Source organism: Empidonax traillii, unplaced genomic scaffold, assembly GCF_003031625.1.
Source record: "Empidonax traillii isolate 1590-97213 ecotype Southwest subspecies unplaced genomic scaffold, ASM303162v1 scaffold302:size813347, whole genome shotgun sequence".
NCBI lineage: Eukaryota > Metazoa > Chordata > Aves > Passeriformes > Tyrannidae > Empidonax > Empidonax traillii.
The window spans coordinates 710038-724401 of record NW_020955495.1 but is presented as its reverse complement, the minus strand read 5'-3'; the positions used below and the strand labels follow the sequence as shown (position 1 = coordinate 724401).

General features: G+C 38.2%; 1 protein-coding gene across 4 annotated transcripts in view; it reads right to left on the bottom strand.

The window, feature by feature from the left end:
• DCLK1 (doublecortin like kinase 1) overlaps positions 1-14364 on the bottom strand; it is a 248427-nt gene that overhangs the window by 80217 nt on the left and 153846 nt on the right. The gene's annotated exons all lie outside the window — the stretch shown is intronic.

Below are 14364 nucleotides of genomic sequence, written 5' to 3'. Positions count from 1 at the left end.
CTCGTCTAGAAAAACCAGAAGGCTGTTTTTATGTATCAAAATGTTAAGATGACGCAGGTGTCTGCCACTCATGAAAGACGAGGAAAGTGAAGCAGGTTTGTTGCTCCTGCTTAATCCTCTAGTGAGCAATAGCACACATTGTATAGCACATGCAATTCATCACAGGTTGAAGGAAATGGCACTACTTGCTCATAAGAGAGATCAGTAAAATCAATGAAGAGGCGAAATTGCCCTCCCACTTGAGAACACTACAAGATGTTCAGGTTAGAGTTTATATACACCCACACATCTCTGTAGGCATCCTTGCATTACGCCTGCAAAATGGTTTTTGGACTGAGGATGAAAGAACTTAGTGTGCACAGAGCTGATGTCTTGCACTCCTAATGGATACTAGATTAATCACCAGACATATTATACACTTGGGAAAAATAAAAGGTTTCCACTCCTTAGCCAATATACAATTAAAAGTCTGCAGCAATGTTTATACTGTCTTCACCTGACAATGTCAGTACACTTCACTTGTTTAAAAATACATCAGTAAACATTTAGTTCTATATCAGACCTGTTTCCCATTTTCTTCCCATGGTTAAGGTTCCTCAACAGAGGTTAAGAGAAATAAACAAGATTTTTTTCTTCCTAGTCATAAAATACCGTGTACAAGCCTGCACATTATTTAGTCTTCACAGATCAGTGGAGCCTGTAACATAGTTTAGACAGATTAGAGAACAAAGGAATAAAATTGAGCATAACTAATTAACTTATACATATCCACCAGAGAATGATGTCATGAAATTTATTTCTCTTGGCTGCCCTAACTCTTCATCTTTCATCAAGCTGTTGAAGGAAATAGAAGCAAGAACTGATGCGTTACTGAGGGAACATCCAGCACAGCTGAGAGCTGAGAGGACAAGAGAAATGCCTTAGTCTCCCCAAAGCAGGTTTTCTTCCCAAACTCTGCACATTCCTAATGCCTAATAGTAGTTAATTTCTTTCTGTCCATGTTTTATGTGGTTCACTGATAACTACTCTTGTTTTACACTGAAATGGAGATAAACATTTACTCTAGGAGGAAATCATCAATTGAAAACAGGAGGAATCAGATAAAAACTTTCAATTAGATGCCATTGGGTAAATACAGCAGGAATCTTATACTGAAGTATTGACATAAACAGTTGCTCCAGAAACGATATACAACTTGAATGTAAACAAGTTCTTTACCTTTCCTGTAAACAAAGATGTAAAATTTCCAAACACCTAACAACAGACTTGTTTGATCTTGTAAAACTACAGTGTAATCCCACTGTGGATTGTGGGTCTCATTCACAGGAAACAGTCAGGAAGGGAACGGCATATTCTAATGGTCAACAATTAACAAGATTAAAGCAGAATGATTCAACCAATCAAAACACATTAGAATATATCATTTGCTCAGTAGAAAACTTAAACAGTCCATGGAGAAAAGAGCTAGTTTACTAACATATAAAAAGCTTTCCTATTTCCAGCATGTAAAGAAAAATACTTATCTATATCCCTCTTTTGCAATTCATGCTATGCACTAAAGTTTAGCTCTCATCTTATTACAAGTATTAATACTCATTTAAATTCTTTCAATACCTTATAAGCACCCAGAGTTAGAATGAGATTAGAGAGAAGATTCTGTATTTGAACGCATATTTTCTCTCATAATATTGGAAGGGACCAAGTGGAAGGTGGTGCAAAAGGAAAGGAGAAGCAACTAAATGCACATCAAGTATATGTTTCCATCCTTCTCATATAATTCTGTTGAGGACAATACTCAAGACAGCCCTTACACCATTTTCCTCCAGCCCACTCAGAAACAAAATGAAAATAATTAATAAAAAGTAATTCTTAATCTGAGACTTTGTCACACATGGGCAAGAATCGTGTGGATGACCTGAACTGAAGAGGCTAACAGCATCTTGTCACCATCTTCCTTATCTTCCAGCAAGAAGTGCTCATATACTACGGAGGGGTGCTAACAATTTTGGGAAAGAGGGAGGCTGGCAGCTGGCTGCATCCACTAGGCATTTGACTACCCCTCACTACTGACGGTCTCCTCAGAATGGTTAAAGTTAGAAGTGGTCTGCTGTGCTGGGTTGCCCCGGCTGGAAGCCAAGTGGCCACCAAAGCTGCTCTATCACTCCCCTCTGCAATGGGACAGGGTTTTATGAGTTGAGATGAGGACAGAGATTACTCACTGAATACAATCACAGGCAAAACAATCTGAACTTGGGGATATTAACTGAATTTACTACCAACAAAATCAGAGTAGGATAATGAGAAGTAAAATAAATCTTAAAACACCTTCCCCCCTGCCCTCCCTCCTTCCCAGGCTCTACCTCCTCCTCCTGCAGCAGTGCAGGGAGACGGGGAATAGGGGTTATGGTCAGTTCATCCCAAATTATTCCTGCTGCTACTCAGGAAGAAGTCTTTCCCCTGCTCCAGCATGGGGTCTTTTCCACTAGAGACAGTCCTTCATGAATTTCTCAGATGTGAGTCCATCCCACAGACAACAGTTCTTCACAAACTGCTCCAATGTGGGTCACTTTTTCAGAGGTTCAGTCCTTCAAGAACAGCCTGCTCCAGTGTGGGTTCCCAACAGGGTCACAAGTTATACCAGGAAAACTGCTTTGGAGTGAGCTGCTTCCTTCATAGTCCACAGGTTCTTGCCAGGAACCTGCTCCAGCACAGGTTTCCCATGGGTTCAGAGCCTCCTTTCTGGGCATTAACCTACTCTGGCGTGGGTCTCCTCCACAGGCTCCAGGTGGATCTCTGCATTTCGATAGATCTCCCTGGGCTGCATGGAAACAGCCTTTTTCCCTGTGATCTTCACCACAAGCTACAGGGGAATCTCAGCTCCAGTGCCTGAAGCATCTCCTTCCCCTCCTTCTCCACTGACCTTGGTGCCTGCATAATTGTTCCTTTCTCAATTTTCAACCCTCTCTTTCCTAGCTGCAACTATATCTGCCAATAACTTTTTTTTTTTTTCCTTCTTAAATATGGTATCACAGAGGCGTTATCAGCATTTCTGATTGGCTCAGCCTTGGCCAGCAGTGGGTACATCCTGGAGCTGGCTGGCACTGGCTCTGTCAGACAAGGAGGACGCTTCTAGTGGTTTCTCACAGAACTCACCACTGTTGCTCCAGCCCCGCTACCAAAACCTGGCCATGGAAACCCAATTCAACTACAAATCATCCCAATAGGCTACATATAGACAATGACCCGTTATTTGAGTAACCCTAAACTAATGGTATGTTGCCCTATGAGAAAGTCACCTCTTGCAGCCAGCTGAACTTCAAATCTCTCCCCACAGGAGCAGAAACACAGATGTTCCTATGACAATTTGAGAAATGAACAAGCATCACAGTATAATCCAGCTCGGACATAAGAAATTCCCTATTCTAGTTTCCTGCTCAAAGCTTGAAGTAGCCTCACATTCATAGTCCTAGCTCACTTGGGGTCACTTCAACCCATCTTAGGAATGCAGCAGGACATAAACAGTAGAAGAGGATTAGTAACAACTTTCTGTTCCAAGTGACAGAAAAAACAGTAAGAAGAGATGGTCTGGTCACACTCAGTAAAAGGAAAGACTCTCCTGGAATGTGAAAGCCAAAGGCAGCCTTGGCTGCAATGACCATGAGATAGTGGAGTTCATGATTGTGAAGATACTGAAGAAGGGCAAAAAGCATAATCCCAGTTCTGGATTTCAGGTGAGCAGACCTGGGACTCTTCAGGTATTTGCTTGAAAGAGTCCTACTGGATAAGGCCCATGAGGGAGGAGTGACCTGAGAAAGCTGATTCATATTCAAAGATCATCTCATCCAAGTTCTAGCACAGACCATTTCAACAAGCAGGAAGCTGTCAAAAAATGCCAGGAGGTGTGCATGGATGAACAAGTTGCTCCTGACAATATTCAAATATAAAAAGGAAGCATAAAAAAGGTGGAAGAAGGGACAAGTAACCTGGGAGGTGTATAGAGTAAGTCCAAAAATGCAGAGAAACAGTTAGGAAAGCCAAAGCTCAACTAGAATCGAGTTTGATGTGAAATGTCAAGGGCAATTAGAAGGGTTTCTTTACATACAGAGGGAACAAAAGGAAAACTCCAGAAAATACATACCCACTTCTGAGTGAGATAGGGCCTTGGTGACACAGAACATGGAAAAAGGTAAAGTATTGAATAGCCTCTTTCTCTCAGTCTTTACTAGCAAGCCTGGTCTTCCATAATTCCAGGTACCAGAAACAGAGTGAAAGCTTGGAGAAAGGAAAACCTACCCTAAGTGGAAGAGGATCAGATTAGAGAATACTTAAGCAAAACAGACATACTAGGTCCAAGGGACCTGATGGGACTGAACCCTGCAGGTGCTGATAGAGTTGGCTGATGTCCTTTTGAAGTCATTCTCAATAATCTTTGAATGATAATGATGATTAGTATAGCCATTTGAAGACCCAGCAAATCTCACTCCTATCTTCAAAAGGGTCATAAAGGAGTACCCAGGGAACTACAGTCAGATCAGCCTCACATCAGTCCCTGGGAAAGTGATAGATCAATGAATCATGAAAATAATTTCAAGGCACATTAAGGACAAGAAAATCATCAGAAGTAATCAGTATGAACAACTTCCAACAGGAAGTCATGCTTGACCAACTTGATAACTCTTCGCAATGAAAAAACTGGCTTGGCAGATGAGAGGAGAACAGAGGATATTGTCTACCAGGAGAACTTCAGTGAGGCTTTCAATGCTGTCTCCCATAAAATCCTCATAGACACACCACAGATGTAAAGCCTTGATAAGCAGATAGCAAGATAAAAACTGGACGAGTGGCTGAGCCCAAAGAGTGGTGATCAGTGGCAAGATGTCCACCTGGAGGCCAGTAACTAGTGCTGCACCCCAGGGGTCAGCACTGGCTTTAGTCCTTTTCAACGACTGCATTAATGACCTGGATGACGAGGTAGAGTGCAGCCACAGCAAGTTTGCTGATGACAAAAAACTGGGAGGAGTAGCTAAGAACACCGAAGGGTCATAGTGCCATTCAGAGGGACCTTGAAATACTGGAAAAGTGGGAGGACAGGAATCTCATGAATTGCAACAAGGAGAACATCAAAGTCCCGCACCTGAGGAAGAACAACCCCAGGTACCAATACATGCTTAGGGTTCCTTTAGCTGGAAAGCAACTCAGAAGAAAAAGACCATGGAGTCCTGGTGTACACCAAGAGGACCATGGGCCAGCAATGCAGTCTTGCTGCAAATAAGGCAAACAGTATCCTGGACTGCATTAGGAGAAGTGTTGATGATTGTGATCAGGTGATCCTGCCCTTCTATTCAGCACTGGTGAGACCACACCTGGAGTACTGTGTCCAATTCTGGACTTACCAGTAGAAGAGAGATATGGAGGTACTGGAGAGATCCCAGCAATGAGCCATTAAGATGATTAATTGACTGGAAAGTCTCTGCTATGACGAAAAGCTAAGGGAGCAGGGACTGTTCAGCCCAAAAGAAGAGAAGACTCAGGAAGAATCCTATTAATGCACATAAGCAATGCAGAGTGCAAAGATGGAGTCAGGCTCTTTTCAGCAATGTCCCGTGACAGGACAAAAGGCAATGGGCATAAACTGAAATGCAAATTTTGTCTGAGCTTTTAACTGTGAGGGTGACAGAGCACTAGAGAGACTCTAGAGAGGCTGTGAAATTCACATCCTTGGAGATATGGTCCTGGGCAACCAGTTCTATGTGGCCCTTCTTGAGCAGAGGAATTAGACCAAATGACCTCCTGAGGTCCCTCCCAACCTCAACCATCATGAAATTCTGTGATTCTCAGAGCTTTTGCAGTTGTTTCCAGAAAATCCCCAAGGATGAACACTACCTCGGCTTTCCAGGAATAGGTTTGCCTCCCTGGTCAAACCTATTCCAGTGCCTGAGTGCTATCACAGATGTTTTTCTTTATATCCGGTCTAAACCTCTTGTTCCAATTTATATCTATCACCTCTCATCCTCTTACTTTGCATCACTATGAGGAGCCTGAGTCCACCACCTTGACAGAGATGAGATGCTGCCTGACGGGCACTGAAGGCTACTGGCAGGTACCCCTGAAGTGATTTCCTTTTCCAGGCTGAACAAGCCCAGCTCCATCAGCCTCTCAGCACAAGGCAAGCACGCCAGCTCTCCACCATCATGGTGGTCCCTCCTCTAATTGCCTCCACTTTAGTGATGTCTTCCTTGAAATGGGTGGCTTTAAACTAGACACAGTATTCCAAATGTGGTTTCACATGTGCTGAGTAGAGTTAATTCCCTGTCTCTACTGAGTCTGCTGTATTCATACATCTCTGGATGCTATTAGCATTTTTTGCTGTCAGGACAACTGTCTCTTTAGTCTAAGTCAAAGAAATGTTCTCTTTTTCCTTATTTCTATTTATACAAGCCCTTTTGAGCTCAATTATTAACTTTAGTACAATTTTCTTTTTCCTCAAAAATAATTCACAGGTCACAACATTTTAAAAGCCCACAGTCCAAATGAGCATATATTCTCTTTGCTTAAATAACTGTGAACCCTAGGGTAGATTTGTCAAATGCCATGTTTCCTATGAGTTTAAAAGTTTATTCAAAAATGACATAGGCTACCACACATAAATGGCATGGCCTGTGGAGAACTATGTCGGAAAGCCTTCAGTGCTGCACACACCAGGGTCGAGCAACTCATGTCTTCAAAGACTAGGGCAAGACTGGTTACAGAGTCTAAAAGGACTTCCAGTCATGGGTAGAATGTAACCAGGCTGCTTACTGCAAATAGGTCTCGGCTTCCATGAACAGTTTATGCATGCAATTCCGTTGTCACATTTAGTTTGTAAAGTAAAATTTTACTGCAGGGAAAGATCCCACTCAGTGACCACACAACCCACTGCTTCTCTCCTCAAAGACATTACCATAATCTGCCTGATGCTGTAGGAGAACTCTGTATACATGAACAAGAAAGGAAAAAACAAACCAGAAATGTGTATTTTATTAAAACTATTATTTTCTACACAGAATCTACACTGATAAGGAAATAAATACATACCTTCTCCTCATCATCAGTATTTGGATAACTATACAGTGAATAAGCCATGAAATAGAAAAGTGTTTTTTCCCCCAATTTTCTTTTGATGACAAATCTATCTCAGAAATAGACTGGAACTCCTGACAGAAGAGAGCTATACTGCCTTTCTCCCTCACATGAGCATGCTCAGCCAAGAAGAAACACCAAGCATTTCTATATTATGTCCAGTAAGGAAAAATGTTTCACAAAATCCCAGTCCTTCCTCTCACCACTGACTGACTAAGATTAAAGGAACAAAATGATGACACCCCTGGTAATGGGAGGCACAAAAAGGTCAACTTTAAAGTCTGATCACAGGCTTTCTTGTTTTCCAACACAGAATAAAGATAAATAAGACAGATTTTTCAGCCAAAACATCTCTCAATAAGATGTTCTATTGTGTAACTACAGACAGAGCTGCAAAGTAGGAGAGAGACTTACAGGCTAACAGCAGGGAGGCTAACAGTGCAATACTGTAGTCCCTTTATAGTATGGAATATTACCACAGAGGTCTGAGGCATTTATTGGACATTACAATAATGCTGAGGAAAAAAAAAAAAAAAAAAAGTTAATATCCCAAGGCTACAATTTTGACATAACTGAGACACAGTAGGGACAAGATAAGGTAAATAAAGTCAATGAGATTGCACAATGGTGTCAGTAAGCAGCAGGAACTGGCACAACTAGGAGGAACCCAAATATATGCTGTACTTGTGAGCTCTTGACTCTTCCTGTTCCCAAATGTATAATATGTAAGCATGAGGTAATTAAAGGATGTTAACACACAGAATCATAACACCTGCTGTCTCCAGTTCCTTGATGTTTCATTTTCAAAATGTTACATTAGATTCTATGCTCATTAGATTTTACAACGGCAAGAAAGCTGAAGAGAGTAACTAATCTGCAATAAATGTATTGTAAAATGAACAAATTTAATGCGTTTCTAGTGAAGTCTGTGAAAAGTTATTTAAATTACCGGGACATCAAAAAGGCTTACTTGTCAGCTTCTCAGAAGTTGACTATATGGCCTTTATGAGTTCTTTCTGGGCAAATATATCACTCTCTGCTGTGTTTCACTTTTCTTTGAGGTCTGTGTGTAGGAAATAGATGTTATATTTTCGGTATCCCTGACAATCTGTTTCTTTAAGACAAGAACTTGGTTTCAGCAACAGCTGTATCCTAGAGATAAGCAAGAAGGGAGGATCAAGGATGTCTGTGGTTGTTGGTAAGCCACTTTACTGTAAGCCTTAGGCTGGTACCTTTTACCACTGCTTAAAGACATTAGCGTCACTAGCAATGTCCTCAGGCCAGTCATTAGATCATTACCCCAAATGCAGTACCAATTTTCATTTTTAATTTTAACAGTAATTTGTTCCATGTTTCTAATTCTTAATGCAGCTAATAAGATTTTACTTTGCAGCTGCATTCATGCCTTCAATTAATACCAGTAATCTTCTGTTTGCAGAACTAAGTTTCACACTCTTCAGCAAAAGAGAACTGGTACCATCCTGTCTAGTGGCATTGATACACACTGCAATTCGCCCTACCCTACCAATCAATGGCAGCTATGACTTGTAATTACAACGTGTTCAAAAGGGTAACTATCATACACTTTCCACAAATGAAAGGGATATAGAGTGTTTCACAGAGGTTTAAGTAATTTCAAATCTTCTATCGTCATGGTTGTGCCTACTTCAATTTTGTTCTGCATGTCTTCCTTCTGCGTGTTCCTGATGCAGATGGACAGTGATGTATGTGTAGAATGCAAAACCCTAAAGTTTTTATCCCATGCACTAGCTGTCTGTCACTGTAAGTGCATGGGGTTTTGAGGCATCTCATCTTCTGATTTGATTTCTTACCATTAACTGGTCCTCCACTCATGTTACAGATTAGGAATACTGTGTATTTCTACTGTGTGCCAAATATTTCTAGTAGCAAATACCTAAATCTCCTTTTTTTTTTTTTTTTTCTACCAAGAAATATACTTTCATTGGGGCATAAAAATATAGAAACTGTTGGATTTTCTTTCATGTGAAAAATCATTCTTCAGTTCTGAAACTGGGCTAACCTGGGCTAACTATTTGCTAACAAGACAAAAAAATATACAAAAATATATACAATAAAATACAAACAATTAAAGTCATCTATGCCTTATTACAAATAAATAAAATAGAGAATCTTGAAAGGTCTTAGGAACACAGTTTCACTGAACCTAAGAATGCTTCCAGATGCATGCACTACTCCAAAAATGCCTTGTTAAGTTAGAAATTAGGAATGTATTTGTGAATTCACACATTATCACTAATATCTCATTCTGCTCTAATGTATAACCTTCAAATCTGCATTCAAATTTCTAAATTCACTGAAGTCTAAGTATTTGCCAGAAGAGGTAAGTAAACTATATGTATAATCAAAATGTTTCTTCAAATATTTCCTACTTTTTCTTCAAATATGTTCCTGTCTTAAAGACAATGTTGGGAGGACAGAACTCCTCTAGTACTAGAGACCTAAAGATATGATTCATACATATGAACTATTCACTCCATGGTCCTTCTGCAGTCAATGGAATGTGCTCATTTCTGTGACCTATCTTAGGAACCTGTAAGTTAGGAATGAATGACTATATATTATTAGTTTTACCTGGAAATGCCAAAGATAGCACAACTGATTACACATGCAAACAACTGTTCTATTTTTATTTATGGCCTCAGCATTATTCTTCATGAAACAAAGAAATGTGTCCTGCCTTTGCTTATAGCTTTTGTTTTCTTTCTGTGACAGAAGTTTGTTCACTGCGCATGTAGTCCAACAACAGGTATCTCTCAAATGCCCTTGATGAAACAAGGGGAAAATTCATCACTGAAGAGCCTTACTTTATCTGCACAGTTTGAATGGCATTTTTCTTGGCATTGTTTTATTCATGCAATTAGAGATGAAAGAAAAAGATGGTACAAATTAATTAGTTTAACTATTAATACGATGAACTATTCTGTTCATCAACATCAATGGCTTGCTTTCCTGTTCAGCAAGAAGAGGTAATATTTGTCATATTACTTATCAAAAACAATCTTGTTCTTTACTTTGAGAATAAACAAGACTCCTACCCAATTCATATGGTAAATATTAACATCATTGTAAGCACCAAGTACACAGGCATTCCTCACACGTATTTTTTTAATTCCAGTCTAAGGGAAGTGTCAATGTTGCAGTCCAACAAATTCTGGGGTTCTGGTATTATTACTTGATGTTTTAAAACTATAACTTGTTTTCGACTGGTTTCTAGTTCAAATTACTCTTTTGAAAGTTTACAAGTCCAAGCCCTTTCCACAGTTAGAAATGTAAATCCTCATTTGCAGAGCATCATCCTCACATGGAAAGCATCAGCTTAAAGGTATTACTGAGAAACATCCATTCAAAACAGTTTACTTTTAACACATTTTAACCAGATCTCCTGAAATTACAGATTTTTTCTGTGTAACTGATTTGTGGTGAGAGAGAAAATATGTAACTAAACTGCCCTACTTATTTCTGCTTTGATTTTTCTTTCAAGTAAATCTGCCTATTTATAATGCACTTATCAGTCTAACTACTTTACTGTGCAGTGTTAAGTTTTAAAAGCCTTTTTTTTTTCTTCAAAGAAATGAAATATACTATGCTGGGATAAAGATTATAGTCACAAAACAGACGAATATGAAACGTTGATTGTTATATGGTTTTCTTTTTCTTTAAATGATCATTAAAAAGACTAACTGCAATCAGTCAGACAACACTATGTTAGCAACAACAGGATTAGAAGAAAAGACACACTAAGAAGGAAACAGGTCATAGAGAGTTCTTAGATAATATTTTCAAATTAGTAAGATGTGAAGAATATTTAGGGATACATCTGAGACAATCTCTGAGCTACCAGACACTATTTTTTGAGAATTGTGAAGGACAAGTAAAGATCTAAGAGAAAAAGTCAAAGCAAATGCCTATCTTTAAAACTGGGACAAAAGAGAAAACTGGGAGTTGCAGGAAAAAAAAAGCCTAATTTGAGATTATTGAGAAATTATTCAAAGGGATGGTATAAAGGAGACAGAATCAGGCTCCTTTCTTTTTGATTTATGGCAAGACAAGAAGTAATGGGCACAAACTGAAACACTGAAAACAATTTTTAAACTCTTTTTTATAACTCTAAAGGGACCAAACACTGGCACAAGTTGCCCAGAGAGGTGGTAGAATCTCCCGCCTTGGAGATATTCAAAAGCCATCTAGACATGATCCCGGGCAGCCAGCACCAGATGACCTCCAGAAATCACTTCCAAACTCAACTCTTCTTTGTTTCTGTGACAATACAAAGCAATAAAGGAAACCAACCACTTGAAGCTTAAACGATATTAAAATTACATGTGATAGTCTAAATAGTTTTGCCAAGAATAAACTGTGTCAACGTAGTCTTCCTATAATAGGATAAGGGGGGGAGGGGGAAGGATGGGGTAGGGACACAGTAGAGATTATAAGTTTTTCTACTCAGAATTTTTAAACTTAAGCTGCAACTTAAGAAAATACCATCTATAGAAATTGCTTTTAATACAGGTATTGGAAAACCAAAGCAGGGTAGTTACCAAAGGGTTTACTGTCAGGATAGGAGAGAATGAGTGGAGGAGCTCACCAGAGTTTTCTTTCTGAGCCTGGTACTTGTCAATATTCATTTGTATTAACGAGATTAGTTTGCATTTGAAATCTGGAGATGACACTACCAGGGTCACATCCTGAATCTGAAGCAAACTACTACAGCAAAAGGAGTCATCATCCTGTTGAACAGATGATACACTCCGTGGAGAACATCTGAATTATTTTGTTCTTCCCAGGGCTACTACAGTGTTAGCTAACACAACAAATCCACTTTTGTGCTTCCCATTCAGAAACAAGAAGATTTCACTATCAGAGGATTGAGAGAATATCAAGAGATATCACAACTTGGGGAAACATGAGCAGTGAAGGATAACTAATATAAATGGGATCTTTAGTTCAGAAAAGAAGTGATGAGACAAAACAGCAGCTTTCAATACTTAATAGATGACCAAAATGAAGAAAAACTAAATTCTTACTATTAGTTGTATCACAAATATGACAAAGAAGAATGATCTTACATTTCCAAAAGGAAGTAGTGGAATACATCACATGGAGGACTTGTTGAATTCCACTAACTACAACTTCACACACACACAGGTTAGCCAGAAACCTTTAAAATCAATTTACGTATAGGTCCTCCCTTGGGACCTCTCAGATTCCTTCTATGATTCCTTTGATTAAGTCTTTCTAGTATGACTCATAGAAGGTACTCAAAAGGTTTTTTCACTGTCAGTACTTCAGCCTGTATTTAGCTGAAAGATAAGTAAAGGAAGAGAGGCACACTAATGTAAAACTCAGTGAAAGTCAAAGAATATTTTAGCAAAGAAGAAGTACTTGCTTAATGGGTGAATCAAAATCATTATAATTTCCGGAGTGGGGTGACTATTGAGATATAAACCTTTTATTTGTCTTCAAAAGCCAGACTGATTAACTTCAAGAATTTTTCTCAGTAGGCCATTAGCAGAACTGGTATCTCAAAAAAAAAATTGCAGACTTTCTCCTTCAGAGACAATTCAGAACCTTATTGGCTAATATTCTCTCATACCATTAAGATGTATGTGCATTTCCTCAAAACCAACTATATGACAAAACTTTATACTAAAGGAGAAGACTTCATGAATTGCATCCTTTTTTACTCTCATTGGACATATCTAAAGTGATTTTTTAATGCTAGAATTGATGAAGAGGCACGGTTCTATCTACAGCTTCCAAAGCTCAATCTGTGCTTAAAACACACCTTTCATTCTTAAGCCCATATATAGGCAGGTCCAGATGAAAAAAACAAGATGAAAACAGAAATGCTCACACATTCTATGAAGTTCAGGAAAAGCTGTAATTAAAAAAAAAAAAAAAAAAAAAAAAAAAAAAAAAAAAAAAAAAAAAAAAAAAAAAAAAAAAAAAAAGGAGAGAATAAAAGCCAACTAACCAACCAGCCAATCAAAAACATGTTAACTTACAGCATCTTCTGCAGCAATCTGGACTGTAAACATTTGAAGCAAGGATCACAGCTTAATATGCATCTCATGCTTAAATGATAATCAGCAAGCAGTGTGTAGGCAGGGAGATATGCTTAACTATGGATTGAAAGATTATATTTATACACATTCCATTGTTGAAAACAATGCTTTAGGCTCTATATTATAAAATTACAGGTATCATTTATGATAGTATCTAACATTTCAGTGGATCATTTTTTTTAAATTATTTTTTTGTAAACTTATTTCACTACCGAGTTGCACAAACTTTTAGACAAATCCAGTCTGAGTTGGCCTTCTTCCATGAAATGAAAGCCACTATGACTGATAAAGTATGTTAAGCCTAACAATGCAATAGACATTTCATAAGAGTGTCTCATTTTTTTAATTTTTTGACCCATTTAATGCAAGGTGGTGTACAAGAAATATCTCTAGCCCTCTAACTCCTCTATTAATCTGAAAGACATTCAAACGTGGAACCATGTCCATTACTAATTTTTTTAATAAAGAAGATGTCCCACTATGTGTTTAAAGAGGGCTGTCATACGAGTTGAAAAACACTGGACTGTTTTTGAGTTGAAGTTGTATAGCAACTATGAAAGATGAAAAAATAACTAATTTAAAAATTCTGCCATATTATTCTTTGTGAGTCAGCCAAAATTTTCTCAGATGTGTTTTTTATTCAAAGTCTTACTTCTCTAAAACATTCATTTAGAAGTTTGAGATTATTCCATCTTTAAGAGTATTCCTAGTCTTGGAAAGGATGCAACACTGAAGTCATTTCTGAACAGATAAGGAATAGCTAATACTAAAGACCGAATCTAAATCTAATGCTTACTAACTTAATTTTCTATTTATATTCTCAAAAAGACATTTAATTTCCTGAAGAAAGTCATTCAAATGTACTTTTTTTACAAAAGAATATTTTAAAAACCCCAAACACCAAAAAATTGAACCCATAAATTAACTTAAGAAACAGGTTTATTCACATGACATACTCCTATCTTCCTCTAGATATTCTAAGAGAGAATGTGACAACTTCTCACAAACTTAAGCATACAGATAACAATGTAATTCAAAGTCACAAATACTGAAACAGACAACTATGCCAATGAAAAAATATTGTCCCTACAATTCCTAACTTCCATTCTTCCAGTATCTGAAATCCAAGAATCTCTTC